This window comes from Lucilia sericata, unplaced genomic scaffold (assembly GCF_015586225.1).
Source record: "Lucilia sericata isolate MDLA Ls3-8-SP2 unplaced genomic scaffold, ASM1558622v1 Contig000435F_arrow, whole genome shotgun sequence".
NCBI lineage: Eukaryota > Metazoa > Arthropoda > Insecta > Diptera > Calliphoridae > Lucilia > Lucilia sericata.
In genome coordinates, this window is record NW_023994450.1 from 51,885 (window position 1) to 68,876 (window position 16,992).

Below are 16,992 nucleotides of genomic sequence, written 5' to 3' on the forward strand. Positions count from 1 at the left end.
TTTCCTTTCGCTCTAACTCAATAAAATAAATCTTTAAGATTTCAATTTATTTATAAATTCTTATTTACTATGACAACGTTTTAACAAATTTCAACCTTTTTTATTTATTTATTTTGCTTGTTGGTTGGTTGTTTAGATATTTTTTGTTTAAAGCACACAACATCAATTTAATTTAAATTCATTTTATACACACAGAGAACAACAACATAAGCCCCCCCCCCCCACTTCAAAATTGTATAATTTATATATTTCTATATAAAAAAACATCTTTGTCGTCATCAACATTATCATCGTCAACAATATGATGACTTTGTTTGATGTTTGATTTTATTATAATATGAATTTTAAAAAATAAAAACAAGTTAAGTTGTGTCTACTTAATGTAATTTAAAAAAAATCATGCAATTTTTTCTCCTTAGTTTGCTAAACTAGTAAAATTACATTTCTAAATCAGATTTTTTCCAAAGTATCAAAGTGAAAAAAGTACTAAATCCCATGCAAATTAGCACATTTAAGCAATTGCGTATGTAAGTGGCGCCAATTATGAAATTGATTGATGTATTTTTTTTTTTTTCACTTATACATATGTATGTATGTATGTATGTATGTATGTATGTATGTATGTATGTATGTATGTATGTATGTATGTGTTTAAACAATGTTTACCTTAAAAGGCTTAGTAAATTGGCTAATTATTTAGCAATTTTTCAATGCTTTAATAGAAGTTTGTTGTTGGTTTGTTTATTTTGTTAAGACTTTTAGCATTCTTATTGCTTCGTAATTAATTTAATTTGAAAAAAAAGTGAAAATAAATAATAAATAAAATTCTGGCAAATGACTCATGGCTTTTTCAAATGATGGTCAATATGAAATTTATTTTGTAGGTCAAGAATATTTTTTTTCTTTTGGATTTCTAGTTTTTTTTAAATCAATAACAAAAGCAAAAAAAAATTGATCATGAACGAAAATATGATGCCCTACAATGTAAGATCCGCTCCGATCCGATTTTAAAACAATAACCAGAATTATGTACCGGCCGATTTTAAAATAATTTTTTAGAGAGTTTTGAGTTCACATAAATAAATCTGTTATACACAAAATTTTCTATAGAATAAATCTGTTATACACACATTTTTCTATATAAAAACCTGTTATTCCTTGTGATATTATAAGGAACTTAATTATTGAATGACCGATTTTTATTTATGTGCAAAATTTCATCATGATATCTTACAACCAGAACTTTAGGCAAAAAGTTTACTTGGTAAGCCAGTCAGACGGACGAGCGGATAGACACGAATGTGTCTATGACGGCCTTATTTCACGGTGGTCTTTTTCATCCACGGGTTAGACTAGAGATGGTCTACCACGCGCCCCTTAATCCTTCAATGAAGAACTCAGGTTCCAATTTTTGTACATGGATGAGTCGGTCCATGTACAAACACTTTGTTGAAGAACCCGAGCTATCTAATCTCTAGCCCCGTTGCGGAATGACAGGTATCATGGGATCAATCCCAATGCAAACCCCGACAAGGAAAACAATCACTGGTCTAAAGTCAATAGAAGGGGCGAAAAACCCCAACATCAGGTGAAATCAATCTTCCGATATACCGGAAGGTGACCACTCTTATGATGTCATGCAAGATTGCATTATTTAAAATGCAATCCCCATCAACTAATGACCCATTCCAGTGCATTCCTTAACCTCTTAAAGCCCTCGCAATCACACTACTGAGATGGCTCTGTTGATTCGGCAACAGCACCTAGAGACGTATTTGGTAGTCCGAAATATCCAACTAATAAATCAGGATCTCTCTGTATGTCAGATTATATGACAAAGGATGTAGAAATTTCCAAAGTAAATTCGAACCCAATAATTGCCCCGACGAGTTGAGGGAACGGACCTCAACCATATGTCGCGTAGCATTAAACAATATGAATCCTGTTAAGATGCCAACAGCACCGAGAACTTCCCTGAAGTAAAAGGTCTACTATACTAAATCAGTACTAGTCTCCTGTCGGTCAGAGGAGTCTTTCCCGATCGTTCACCAATTACATCAGTTCCATTCTCAGACCATAAAGAACGATCTACGGAATGACAGGCAACTACCAAGTGTCAACCTGTAAATTCCCAAACATATACTGGCGCCCTACTACGCGAAGAGTAGGAGATACGCCCTACTACGCGAAGAGTAGGAGATACAGCCACTACGTGGACCCAGAAGTAACCTCAACCAATTGACCGGTCAGGACTAGGTCCTGTGGGCAACCGGCCACCCGTAGTGCCAGATTATATGGTACTTTGGTTAGACCCCATGTCAAATCATTCCAAGGAAAGGCCAAGGATACATTTGATCATCACCAGTTTATAGTCCCGGCAGACTAGAGGTATTGGTAGCACCTCTATACCCCGGGATTGCAAAACAGCATGATGGAGTTTTCATTAAGGAAACATGGCCCGGGGGGAGGGGGAATTACGGAATTACAAACGGACGGGCGAGGATTAAAGAACGTAGAATAAGTTACCATTGCTAAATCTTCTACAGATCAACCTATGAGGACTACGTATTTCAGAACACTTACTCATCAAGTTTTCAATGTTCTCTGACTTATTACAGTAAACTAGAGATGTTAAATCATATGATCTTGTCACCCATTTCAAAGTTAATTTTTTGAAATTATCTATTCAGCGAAATTATGGACTCACAAAGTGCTCTATAACTCGTTCTCCCTTTGTCTCATGTTTCTCCTTTTTAATGATATTGCCCATCCTGCTTAGATATTGTGCGTTCCCATTTCTAACTCGGATATAGGTCAATGTATAAGACCTATAGTGAGCGAAATTATGAGCTCTTTTTATTAGCCTACTCTCGTTGTATTATGTTGATGATATTTTAGGTCGTGACTTAATGAGATTAATTCTGACGGATGTACCAATATTAGAAAAGTTAGATAGAGGGTCATGGCTTATATAATCGACTCATAGGACTCAATATATAAGACATATGATATTGTCGGCCATTTTTAAGCTTAATTTCAATATTATTATGTGCTCTCTAAATTGTTATCTCTCTCTCGCTTCATTTGTGTGATGATTTCCCTTTTTTCAAAGCCGCAGCATAGATGTAAAGAAGTTATTAGTCCTTTGGTAATGATTCTACCAGACCTATACATGGGTAATATATCGATTTGATTAAACTCCCAACGTTAGAGTTAATAATGATCGCTATATAAACATTCAGAAAAAGTCGATGATGGCTGAATTAAATAAACTTTCTTTTATTTATATCAATTACAACTGACACCACCTTAAATTCTTAACTTTTTTTTCAAAATTATGTCACGATTATACATCTCCTCTGTTGCAACATTCACATACACATTACAACATCATCATCATCATTATGGAAAACCTCTTAATAAAAAGCATCAAAGAAGAATCTTACAAATATTTATAATAATTGCACAATATTCTATAAAAATTATTTTCTTTTCTCCAGTTTCCTATTCATTCAATACCAATCATTGCTTACAAATTACAAACTAACAATTGTAAACGCAATCACAATCAACACAAATGTTCTTGTTGTTGTCGTCTTCATCGTCATCGACATCAACAGAACCAACATTTTGTAATACATACCATTTATGCATCAGGTTCTAAACGCCCTCTAAACCCCGATACCCTTAATACTGGAACAAGGCTGTCGTTGTATTACACTAACACCCATTTAGAAACGCAAGCAAAACGAAACTTACTTTTCGTAACTGTTTTGTGAGTGAATGTCTGTTTTTCTTTACTCATTTTTTTGTTGTTGATTCTATCTGTTTGCCTGGCTGACTTCACACAAGTATCTAACGAATATTTAAAAATCTCTAAGGTATGTTGGTAATTTTTATGGGAGGTTTTTTTTTATAACACAACAACAAAAGTATCTGTAACTGCGTGCAAGTATGTATGTGTATTGCTACATGTCTATATTGCAAGTATGAAGAACGTTGTAATGAATACAAACTGTAATGGTTAAAATCATCATCATCGCCTTCAACCACCCATTTTAATGTTTAATTCTCAAGCCAGAGCATGAAATGAAATAAAGTTGTAAATGCAATCGATCGATTATAATACTTGAATGTTGTTTGCGCAAAAAAAAAAAGATGAAATAAATGTGAAAAAGATGATTATTTCTGTGTTTTTCTTCTTTTTTTTTTTCTTAATTTAATTTCGAAAGAGGATTTCTCATACAAAAGACATTGGTAAAACTAATGAGGGAATGCATGCTTTTCGTTTCCACTCTCTTTCATTGATGGCCCAAAGGGATTCTAATGAAAATTTATATTTAATTAATTATATAGCACTTGCAGGAAAATTGTCATTTAACCGAGTAGATGTCAACACAACTGTAGTTGAGTAAATGATTATTAAAATATTTCATTTATTTTGTGTGCATATTATAAAAGCTGTTGAAACTTAAATAAAACAAAATTAAATTAATTAGAAATTTTTTAATTGTTTAAAAGTTGTTTTTTAGGTAATAAAGTTGATGTGTTTGTTATAGATCAATATATAAGATCCATTTCTGATCAGTTGCTTTTAAGGTTTTCAATAGTTCATCATTTATCGCAGTTAAAGTTTAATTTCAAAACTATTTAAGGAGCGTAATTATGAGCTCTCTGAACTCTCTAGCTTCCTCTCTCTCTCTCTCTCTTTGTAGCTTCTGTTTAGAAATCGAAGCTTTATCAGATCAATTGAGAAGAAAGTCGTTAGACAAAATGTATTTTAAATTAAAAATTGTACTTTTATTGCAAATAACGACTTTTAGAGAAAAACTGATGTTTTGGTGAAAATTGAGATTTTGTTATTGAAAACCGGAATTTTTGGAAAAAATCATTTAAAGTACAAAATCAGTTTTTTCTGTGAAAATTTATAATTTTATCCCATTTTTGTGAAAATTTTAATTTTTAAGGATAATTTAAAATTTTATTGAAAATTAAATATTTTAGTGAAAATTTGAATTTTTAGTCCAAATTCAGATTTTATATTAAAATTAAAATTTTTAGTGAAAATTTGAATTTTAGTGAAAATTTGAAGTTTTAGTGAAAATTTAAATTTTTAGTAAAAATTTGAATTAATGGTAAAAATTTGAATTTTTAGTGAAAGTTTGAATTTTTAATGAAAAATTTAATTTTTAGTAAAAATTTGAATTTTTAGTGAAAATTTGAATTTTAGTGAAAATTTTAATTTTTTAGTGAAAATTTGAATTTTTTGGAAAATTTTAATATTTAGTGAAAATTTGAATTTTTAGTGAAAATTTGAATTTTTAGTGAAAATTTGAATTTTAGTGAAAATTTGAATTTTTAGTGAAAATTTTAATTTTTAGTGAAAATTCGAATTTCCACAGAAATCGGATATCTCCTAAGAGATCGACATTTAGAAAAGAAATCGAATTTCTCGTAAGAAATCAAATTTCACTTGAAAAATTGTATTTCTCCACAGAAATCAAATTAGTCCTTAGTGATCGACATTTATAAATAGCATCGAATTTCGCGTATAAAATCGAATGTCTCGTTAGAAATCAAATTGCTCGTGAGAAATCGGATTTCTCCTTAGAGAACGACATTTAGAAAAGAAATTGAATTTCTCGTAAGAAATATAATTTCTCGTGAGAAATCTTATTTCTCCAAAGAAATCGGATTTCTCCTTAGAGATCGACATTTAGAAAAGAAATCTAAATTCTCGTGAGAAATTGAATTTCTCGTGAGTAATCAAATTTCTCATGAAAAATTCGTGAGAAATCTTATTTCTTCACAGAAATCGCATTTCTCCTGAGAGATCGACATTTAGAAAAGAAATCGAATTTCTCGTTAGAAATCTTATTTTTCCACAGAAATCGGATTTCTCCTGAGAGATCGACATTAAGAAAAGAAATCGAATTTCTCATGAGAAATCAAATTTCTCGTCAAAAATCGAAATCCTCATGAGAAATCGAATTTCACTTGAGAAATATTTTTCCTCCGTAGAAATCGGATTTCTTTTTAGAGATCGATATTTAGAAAAGAAAGAGAATTTCTTCTCAAAATTCAAATTTCTTCTCAAAATTCAAATTTCTTCTCAAAAATCAAATTCCTCCTTAGAAATTAAATTCCTTCTGAGTTATCAAATTCTATCTGAGAAAACGAATCTCTCGTACGAAATTGATTTTCGGGGTAAAACTTTATGTAAACTGAATGCGGAATTTTTGTAAGTTCTCGAATTACTCACGAATAAATCGAATTTTTGCTTGATTAAAATTTAAATTTTTGCTAAAAAAATATTTTTATAAAAAATTACAACAACTAGATTTTCAAACATATCTTTAAAAACGTTCCATCCACAGTACCTACCTCAAAACTGTACAATTTCTTTCGTTAGACACTGATCATATTAATGCTATTGAACCTTTTGATTTTAAGCAAAGAAATTTTCTATTAACACAAATGAAATTATTTTCTAACTCTTACACTGCCATCTAAAGAAAACTTTAAACAAATTCTTACAAAATTCTCGTATAAAAATTTCTTAGAAATTTAAAATATTTTCTTTTATTTATTAAATTTTAGAATAACTCCTCTTCTCTTACATGTTAAAATAATTTTGATGTTAATATATCAAAATAACCCTGAAATGTTTAAGCAACTCCTTTTTTTCGCAACTACCACTACCTTCAACTAGTATAGGCAGTGGAAATTTACATTGAAAAACTTTTACCTTAACCTAGTTTTTCCCCTCAATATTTTTCTTCTTCTTAGACTTTGGCTAAAAGCAAAAAAATAAAAAAGAATAAATAAGAAAATAACTAACCACTGAAGTCTAGAAAAGAAAATTGAAATGTTTCCTTTTTGTGATACCATCACTTTTTTGGGGTGCAACCTAAAGCCAAAAAAGAAAATTGTATGGCATAGGAAGTTGTAGCACAACATGATGTAGAACTTTAGTTTTTAGTTTAAGGTTGTTGTTATTGTTGAAAAGGATGAAATGAAAATATTGTGGAAAAAAGTACTTTTGTAGCAACAGGAGCTAGGATAATAGTAAAACAAATACATACATACGTAGTAACTGTGTGCAACTGTTGCAAATTCAACATGTTAGGACATAATTTGAAATGTTTAGAACTCAACATGATTGTGATGTTGTTTTCTAATATACATCTTCATGGTTACACCATTTAGTTAAGTTACTCAAATACTAAGGAACTATATAGGATTCTGAATTCAACTCAAAACCAATGTTTTCCAGGAATAGTGTCTCAATTCATTTTAATAACGTTAATATTTTTTAAAACTTTAACATTGTGTATATGAAGTTAAACTCCACTTAACTTTATATATCTATAATTCACTTTTAATTTAACTCTTCTCTATATTTATTTCTCGATTCCAATATATAAAGAAACTGCACAGCACTTGTTCATATTGAAGTGGAAATAGTGTTGAAAATGTCAGTTGTTATTTAATATTGAGTTAAACACAAGTCAATGATTTAAAAGAATGAAATCTATTCCATACTTAAGTTTTCAGTTTTCAAACTCGTCTAACTATAATTATCAGCTGTTTCCATACTCTCATAACATATCATCTAAATACATGGAACCTAAACTAACTAAAATATGCCTTTTCGGAAAGGTTTGAGTGTTAAAATTTAGATTTCAAACTGCGCTAAAAACGTTGCATAAAGTTCCAAATTTCTTCTTTAAATGTTAATTTTAACATTTTGATCCTTCGTACTTATATATTTCAGATAAAATGCTTTAATGTTGAAATGTTTCCAAAGCATGTAAAACTTATACCAAATATTTAAATTTTAGTCCATTTCTGGAGTTTTGCTATAACTTTGGTCCTACGAACCTAATTTTAAAAAGGTTTTGTATCAGCCATTTAAGTATTTAAACTGATAAATCTTCTATCTTATGCTTTCACATTGGAATCGTTGGAAAACTTGATAAATTAATTAAACAAAAGTTTACTTTTCGATTTAGATCCTTCGAACCTTTCGTTATAAAAAATTTGAATTTCTACTTTAATTTTAATGCAGTTTTTTTTTAAGAAGTATGATTTTTGTCATACAACAAATCGGGATAAAGTAATATAAATAATAGAAGATTGTCTTTCTTCTTCCGCCTACTTTTGGTTTGGTCCATCGAAACTTTCGTAATGAAACTAGAATTTCTACTTCAACTTTTCTTTTCATGATGAAATCTGAACTTCTACTTTCAGTTTTGTGGATCCAGGCAGGGTTTTTTTTATAAGAATTGTTAAATGAAAACATAAAACTTATAATTTTTTCGCAATGTTGGTCCTTCGAACCTCTGGCACAGTTAAAAATTTTAAAACTATTCTAAACTTTTTAAGAATAGTTTTCATTATTATCGCTGCTGAACTATTTTTAAGCGGTACTTTACAATTTTCTTTCTAGAAATTTAAAAATATTAGGATTGAAGTTAATTTCACGAATATGATCCTTCGAATCTCTTTTATAATTATTAAGAACTTTAATTGTTAAGGATTTGTATCAGCCATTTAAGTATTTGATTTATTAAATCTCCTTTCTTATGCTTTCACTTTCAAATAGTTTGTCATTCTTTGTGATAAAGTACTTGAACAAAAGTTTTCGTTTTAATTTTGGTCCTTCGAACCTATCATTATAAAAAACCGTACTTTTACTTTCACTTTAGTTTTTCGTGATTCATCAAATCGGTATAAAGTTACATAAATAGTATAAAGATTGCCTTTTTCCTTCAAACCACATCTTCCGCCTATTTCCTTCAATTTGGTCCTTCGAACCATTCATAACTTCTACTTTAACTTTTCTTTTTAATAATTTGAGTTCCATGTTCGTCCTTCAAACCTATTTTATAGAAAATACCACATTTTTCTTCATTTTGGTCCTTCGGACCTTTCATGCTGAAAACTGAAGTTCTTCTTTCAGTTTTACTGAACCAGGTAGGATTTTTTATAGGATTTGGACTTTAAAGATTTGTTAAATGGAAATTTTAATTTTTTTTAAATTTCGTAATGTTGGTCCTTCGAACCTCTCCCATCGTTTCTTTATTATCAGTGCTGAACAGTATTTAAGGCGTATGAATTATTTTTTTAAAATTACAAACATTTTAGAATAAAAGTTAATTTCTAAATTATGGTCCTTCGCATCGCTTTCATAATAACTTTATTTTTTGGTAACTATGGCAAGAGATGTTTTTGTTTAAAATTATTGGGCACCAGTCGGATTTAAGGCGATATATTACAACTGCAAGAAGACTTTATAGATTTTGGTCCTTCGAGCCCATTCAAAAGGAGTTTTGTCTTCTAAAATCTGCTTAATGATACAATTTTTCAACAGTCAATTCAAAAATATTGCTCAATAACTGAGTTCTTAAGCTTTAATATCAATTTAAAGAATTTGGTCCTTCGAACCTGGTCCAATTCACATGATATGACTGAATTATATGGTATTATATTAATACCAATTTATTTCGCTAAAGTTTTACTACTTCCCGAATTCTATATTTTATACATTCTGAATAAGTTTCACATATAATTCAGCCTTCACTTATAAAACATATAAATCAATTTCAAGATTTTGGTCCTTCGAACCTCTGCCACAAAGAGTGTAGTAGTCATGGCACTATGTTTAGTGACGCACGATTTTCATTTCTACATGTTTTCTTGTTAAATTTCTTTTAACAAATAAAAGTGAACAGCCACTGCACTTGGAAATGGCCTCAGATGTTAAAAACATTTTCTACCTGTCAGTATGGGAATCCATGCTGTACTTTAACATTTCTTATGTTCGTTTTCTTCTCTCCTCACCTTCTCCTTCATTGTTAAAAACGACAATAAATGTGTGCATTTGATCATACAAATGTTTTTTAAGATACAAAATAAAACAAGAACTAAAGTTTCAAAGTAAAATTGAGAAAAGAAAATAAATTCTTTAAGTTGAAAATATTTGTTCTAGGAAAAATGAGACTAAAGAAGATATAGATATGAAGCAGGAGAATTTATAGAGAAGAGAAGACAATTTCCCATTATATGATGGTGTTTTATGGAAAATAAAAAAACACATTAACACGTACCAGTAATAAGTATCACTCAACTAGGAACGAGATAAACTTGCTAACTAGAAATGTGTGGGCATAGTTAGTAGGAAACTTTGGGAGCAACATATACGCTGAAAATAATTACTATTGTTTTAAATGGAATTTTAATTTATAAAAATTTTTACTTAATTTTTAATAACTTTCCCAAAGTTGTGCTACTTTTACTTTTTTTACATACATAAATTTTAATTTAAAATAAAACTTTTAAATTTATTTATTTGCACTTTGTTTCTATTAAACTTATTTACGCCACTTTTTGCTCCATAAGAACCATTCCATAGCACTTTGTTTTAAATGTAATAATTTTTTTATTGCACTGTGTGTTATTGTATTTTAGCACCCCCTTAGGAAGTCATTTGTTAAGACACATGGACTACCAACAGGAAGTGCAGAAAAATTTTTCTAGAGAAAACAAAACTAAATAGAAAATATTTTTATTATTTTTGTACATATGAAATTTTGCACGTGTTTTATTAATAACTTACAAAACACTAAGGAGTATTTATGAGAATTTTTCATTTTCACACTCTCGCATATTTATTTCGTTGTACTCGTGCAGCGATATATTTTCCATAAGCCAGAAAGTAGGGAAATATTTTAAAGGAGAAATATTAAGGACAAAAGTTGAAACACTGAAAGAAATTTTAAATAAAAAACTAAATTTGAAAAAAATCACTTTAAAATTTGATACCTTATTATTAGTTCCTGTTTGGAGAAAATCCTCCACTAAAAATTTCTCTTTTTTCTATTAATTTGTTGCCTCAATATTTCTAATTTTCTCAGTTTGTACTTTTTTTTGGTGTAGCAACATCACCAACAATAAATACTTTTAATAGCACCGTTTTGTTCTATAAATAGCGTAAAATACCCGAAGACCACCCACCTCGTTAACTTTAGTTTGCTGCAATTTAATAACGGTATTCTCTCTCACACGCACACACAAAAACACACGTACTTTGATGTCGATTTTTACGGTATTTACTTTTATAAAAATTGTTACAATGTTGATACTCTATTGTTGTTATTAAAATTGAAATGCAATAAAAGAGAGAAAAAGAGAGGGAGGGGGTGGAGGAGAGAGGAGAATGTGCTAGAGTCTCCAACAGTTTTACCAGAAGACAAAGTATCCCTTTACTTCTTGAATTGAAAATTTCACACATGTACTTATGAATGCACTCTTTGTAATGCAAAGAGTAACCAATGCTCTTATTAATGTCCTGAAGTTAACTAGTGGAAAGTCCATCGTCTCTTTAGTTATTTTTAGTAAACTATAGTGGAGTACCTTTAAAGCTCTATACCTAAATGTAAGATAACTAAAGAGACTTTCTTAATTTTTGTCCTTCGAACCTTTTCTATTCAAAACAGAACTTTTAGTTTAAGTTTTAAGAAAGACCTTTTTAGAAATAAATTTTCCGTCGTTTCTTTAAAAACGGTGCTGATTTCAGATTTTGGTTCGCGTACCTTTTGTAATGAAAACAAACTTCTACATTAAGTTTTCGGAACTAGGAAGATTTTTTTTTGGTAAAAGTTTGGATTAAAAGATTAGTTAAATCCATTTCAAAGTTTGTTTATAATATAGTTGCTTTTAAGAAATTGGTCCTTCGAGCCTTTTCTATTAAAAACAAAATAAGTTGCTTCCTTAAATTTGGCCCTTCGAACCTTTTCTATTAAAAACAGAACTTCTGCTTCAAATTTTAAGGAATCCAGAGAGCTTTTTAGAAATAAGTTTTCCTTCGTTCCTCTAAAAATTTTGATTTCAGATTTTGGTCCTTCGTACCTTTTGTAATGAAAACAAAACTTCTACTTTAAGTTTTCCGAACTAAGAAGAGCTTTTTTTCGGTAAATGTTTGGGTTCCAAGATTCGTTAAATCCATTTCAAAGTTCGTTGCTTTTAAGATGTTGGTCCTTCGAACCATGTTAAAAGAAAATACCAGATTTTTTTTTAAGTTTGGTCCTTCGAACCTTATCTTTTCAAAACAGAACTTCACATTTTAAAGAATACAGAAGTGCTTTTTAAAAATAAGTTTCCGTCGTTCCTCTAAAAGCGATGTTGATTTCAGATTCTGGTCCTTCGTACATTTTGTAATGAAAACAAAACTTCTACTTTAAGTTTTCGGAACTAGAAAGAGTTTTCTTTCGCTAAAAGTTTGGGTTCCAAGATACGTTAAATCCAGTTCAAAGATCGTTTATAATATAGTTGCTTTTAAGATGTTGGTCCTTCGAACCTTTTCTATTAAAAACAATACTTCAGCTTAAAGTTTTAAGGAATCCAGAAGAGCTTTTTAGAAATAAGTTTTCAATCGTTCCTCTAAAAAATCGTTTTAGAGAAAACAAAACTTCTACTTTACGTTTTCGGAACTAGGAAGAAGTTTTTGTGTAAAAATTGTTTTCCAAGGTTCATTAAATCCATTACAAAGTTCGTTTAAAATGTAGTTGATTTTAAGATGTTGGTCCATCGAATCTTTTTAAGAGAAAATATCAAATGTTTTTTTTTCTATTTTTGGTCCTTCGAACCTTTTCTTTTAAAACAGAACTTTTGCTTCAAATTTTAAGGAATCTAGAAGAGCTTTTTAGAAATAAGTTTTCCGTCGTTCCTCTAAAAACGATGTTGATTTGAGATTTTGATCCTTCGTACTTTTTGTAATGAAAACAAAACTTCTAGTTTAAGAGTTTTTGCGGTAAAAGTTTGGGTTCCAAGATACGTTAAATCCATTTCAAAGTTCATTTATAATATAGTTGCTTTTAAGTTGTTGGTCCTTCGAAAAATGTTATTTTTCTAATTTTGGTTCTTCTAACCTTTTGTTTACAAAAGGATCATAAATTCTACTTTAAACTTAATGAAACTTAGAAAAGCTTTATATAGAAAGCTTTTTGATTTCCATAATTTTCTCAGTCTAAACATAAAGTTCTGAAACCTAGGTTTTTCTGCATAAACTCTAGAAAATAAGTTACTTTAACAAGCATAAGTGATATACATATTAGAGAATCAATTGTTCATTCATTGTTACCCTGAACTACAGGGTTAAGAGTTTTTATATCCCTTAAGTATATGCGTAAGTTTTTTTTTTTTTTTTTTTTTGTTTAGTTTTTATATCGTTTTTTATTGCTTTACAAACAGGTGTTGAGTATTAATGAAAATTGTTGTGGTTGCATTATTATTATTACACATTTTCTTTCTCTTCTTATTTGTTTAAGTTAAAGCTTTATTGGATGGGAATGGGCGTTAGTGTGTATAAAACAAATCCTAAGGCACAGTGGGATTGTTTGGGTAACAAATGTTAAACTATTTGCTTTAAAGTTAAAATTATGATTTTGGTCCTTTGCAGCAAATAAAATATGTTTTCCAAGTTTTGAACTTTTTGTTTGGGACCTACCTAGACCCAAGTGAATCTACTTTTAACCGTATTAACCTAATAAAATTTTAGTTTTGATTCTTGGGAATCATTCTGTTTTTACAATACAATTTTGATCCTTCGAACATCTAACACAGTTTTAACAATTAAAAATTATTAGATATTACTTCAGATTATATATCTGATCAGACTATAGTGGATTCTTTAATCCTGATAGCTGTTAGGTTCATAGTCCAGGCTTTACTTTGTCGTTGGAAAATTTAAATCTTTAGTTCAGAAAACTATTAACGGTTCAAAGACTATTCTAAAGAATACAATATTGTCAAAATATTCTTACTCATTAAGATCAATTTCTTAATTGTGGTCCTTCGAACTTCTATCACTTGCCACACACAGTGATAAACGTTTTCTTTTATACAATTGGCAAATTGTTGTCGATAAAGATCCCCTTGCATAGCCAATTTGTAAGTAATTATGTAACTTTTACCTCCTGTAAACTTCAATACATTTACATACTTACATATTTACATTTCCACGGCTAGCAGCAAACAACGCCTCCCCTATTGAATTACAGATTTTGCCGGTGTTTTACTACTATAAAAATGTCTGTCGATCCGGGTTGCATAAGACAATATTTGTTGTCTGAATATGTATGTGTGTAAAAGGTATGAAAGTGAGTTTGATGGAGAGTAAATTAACCAAACAGTTGTGTATCGGAAATTTGGCACTATTAAGTATCAACACTAGTTACCTTTTAGTATACTAGTGATGTTTGAAGTAGTTTGTTTAGGCATTAAATCAAGAAATTTCCTCGCTAGTACACTTTAAGTTAGAGTATTAGGTTATGGCTTTATGAATTAGCTAGCATGCTTACTACTAGTTACTTTTCTAACTCAAAGTAATGCAAATAGTAACTAAGATATTTACATATGTATATAGTACATATCTCTTAATAAATTGAACTGTAATAAGGCTTGAACTGTTCCTAAATAAAGTTTAATTTGTCGCTAGGTCAGTTAGTATTAGCAACTGCCGGGCAGTCAAGTACATCCTTGTAATTGTATTCGTATTCGTGTGCGTGTGAGTATTTTCTGTGTTGAGTACAGCTTATTTAAAATGCAAGGATATAATCTATTAAATGCGTTTATTTACGCTTAATGCACAATGTAATTAAAACAACACAATAAACTTTAAATATTAAATAGCTTTTAATAAAAAGTAACCCCTCTCCCTTCACCACACAAACTCAAATACGACACAACAGTTTATTACTCACTCACTCGCTTATTGTTTAGCACACAAAGGAGTGTTTAAGTCTTTAACAAAGTACAATATAATTATCACCATTATCATCATCATCATCAACGTGTAATAATAATCATTATATTCATAATTAAATATTAACACATACACTTTTGTAACTTTTTTTTAACATAATTGCTTTATTGTCAGAAATACACTATACTTTTGGCGGTAGTGAAAAAACAAAACTTGTATAGTAAATAATTTGTATTCAATAAATATTTGTTTTACCAATATGGATAAATTTAATCTTATTTAAGCCTTATTAATAACGATAAAAAAGAAGAATTAATCATAATAATTTCACAGGTCAATTAATTGTTTGTTTAGCTTAATAACAAAGCAGCTTCACTACCTAACATTGCCTTACTTTTTCGCTTCCCTGAAAGTTCTTTAGTAAATTTGCTTTTAATAAATTTTCAAATATTTCTCACTTCATAATTTCAGCTAAAATCATTTTACGTTTGTTTACTGCTACATATTTATATTTTTGCCAGACCGAAAAAAACTAAAACAGAAAAATCCATTAGATTTTATGGGATTTTAAAGACTTTGTTTACTAATTTCCTTTAAAATCCCATAAATATTTTATTGTTTTTTTTTTTACAACTATTTGCGAAAATTAAACACAACAGACGTGCCTGAGAGCCAATAATATTTGCACTTAATTTAAATATTTGTTTTTAGTTTGAGAAAAAAAAGAAATATTTCCAAAACTTAAAAGCTTAATATTAAAAGCAATTTCAGCGTTTTTTCCAAGCATGTTTTTTTCACGAAAATGTTGTTATTTAATCTTTAGAGGTGTATTTTTTTTTTGTTGTTGTTCTTTTTATGGAAATTTTACAAAAGCATTTTTCAAAATATAAAAATTTTCTAATTAAAATAAAAGAAATAACTAATGCGTTAAAAGCAAACATGAAAATATTTTGGTAGCAATTGTTCATAAAAAGTAAAAAATTAAGGGGTTTTGAAAAGAAATTTTATTTATAGCTCAGACTATAATCGAAACTTTAGTCCAGACTATTATACAGACTGTAGTCCCGGTTATAGTCTAGACTATAGTTCAAACTATAGTTCAGATTTAGTACAGACTATATTTCAGACTATTGTTTAGAATATATTTCAGACTATTCTCCGGACTGTAGTGAAGACTACAGTTTAGACTATTGGCCAGACTATAGTCCAGCCTATAGTTCAGACTATATTTAAGACTATAGTCCAGACTATATTATAGTCTATTATAGTCTGGATTATAGTCTATTATTTAGACTATAATCCAGACTATAGTTCAGATTATATTCCAGTCCATATTTGAGTTTGAAGTCGAGACTACAGTGTAGACTATAGTCTAGCCTATAGTTCAGACTATAGTCCAGACTATATTGCAATCTATCGTGCAGATTTTATTCCAATCCATAGTTCAGTCTGTAGTTCAGACTATAGTTCAGACTATAGTTCAGATTATAGTCCAGACTGTAGTTCAGAATATAGTCTGTAATTTAGACTATAGTCCACACTATAGTTCAGATTATATCCAGTCCATAGTTCAGTCTATAGCCCAGACTATAGTTCAGACTATAGTTCAGACTATATTTCAGACTATAGTTCAGACTATAGTCCATACTGTAGTACAGAATATAGTCCAGACTGTAATTCGAACTATAGTACAGACTATAAGCCAGACTAAAGTTCAGATTACATTCCAGTAAATAGTTCAGTCAGTAGTCCAGAATATAGTCCAAACTTTTTTCCATTCTATAATTTAGACTATAGTCAAGACTATAGTTCAGATTATATTATAGTCCATAGTTCAGTCTATAGTCCAGACTGTAGTTCAGAATATAGTCCTGACTTTAGTTCAGACTATAGTCCAGACTATAGTCCAAACTATATTCCAGTCTATAATTTAGACTATAGTCTAGACTATAGTTCAGATTATATGCCAATCCATAGTTCAGTCTATAGTCCTGACTATAGTTCAGAATATAGTCCAGACTGTAGTTCAGAATATAGTCCAGACTGTAGTTCAGACTATAGTAAAGACTATAGTTCAGATTATATTATAGTCCATAGTTCAGTCTATAGTCCAGACTGTAGTTCAGACTATAGCACAGACTATAGTCCAGACTATAGTTCTGAATGTAGTCCAGACTGTAGTTCAGACTATAGTACAGACTATAGTTCAGATTATAGTACATAAT

The 16,992-nt window shown here is 29.6% G+C and overlaps 1 protein-coding gene across 2 annotated transcripts in view; it reads left to right on the forward strand.

The window, feature by feature from the left end:
* LOC119604821 (cAMP-specific 3',5'-cyclic phosphodiesterase-like) overlaps window positions 1–16,992 on the forward strand; it is a 165,855-nt gene that overhangs the window by 16,354 nt on the left and 132,509 nt on the right. The gene's annotated exons all lie outside the window — the stretch shown is intronic.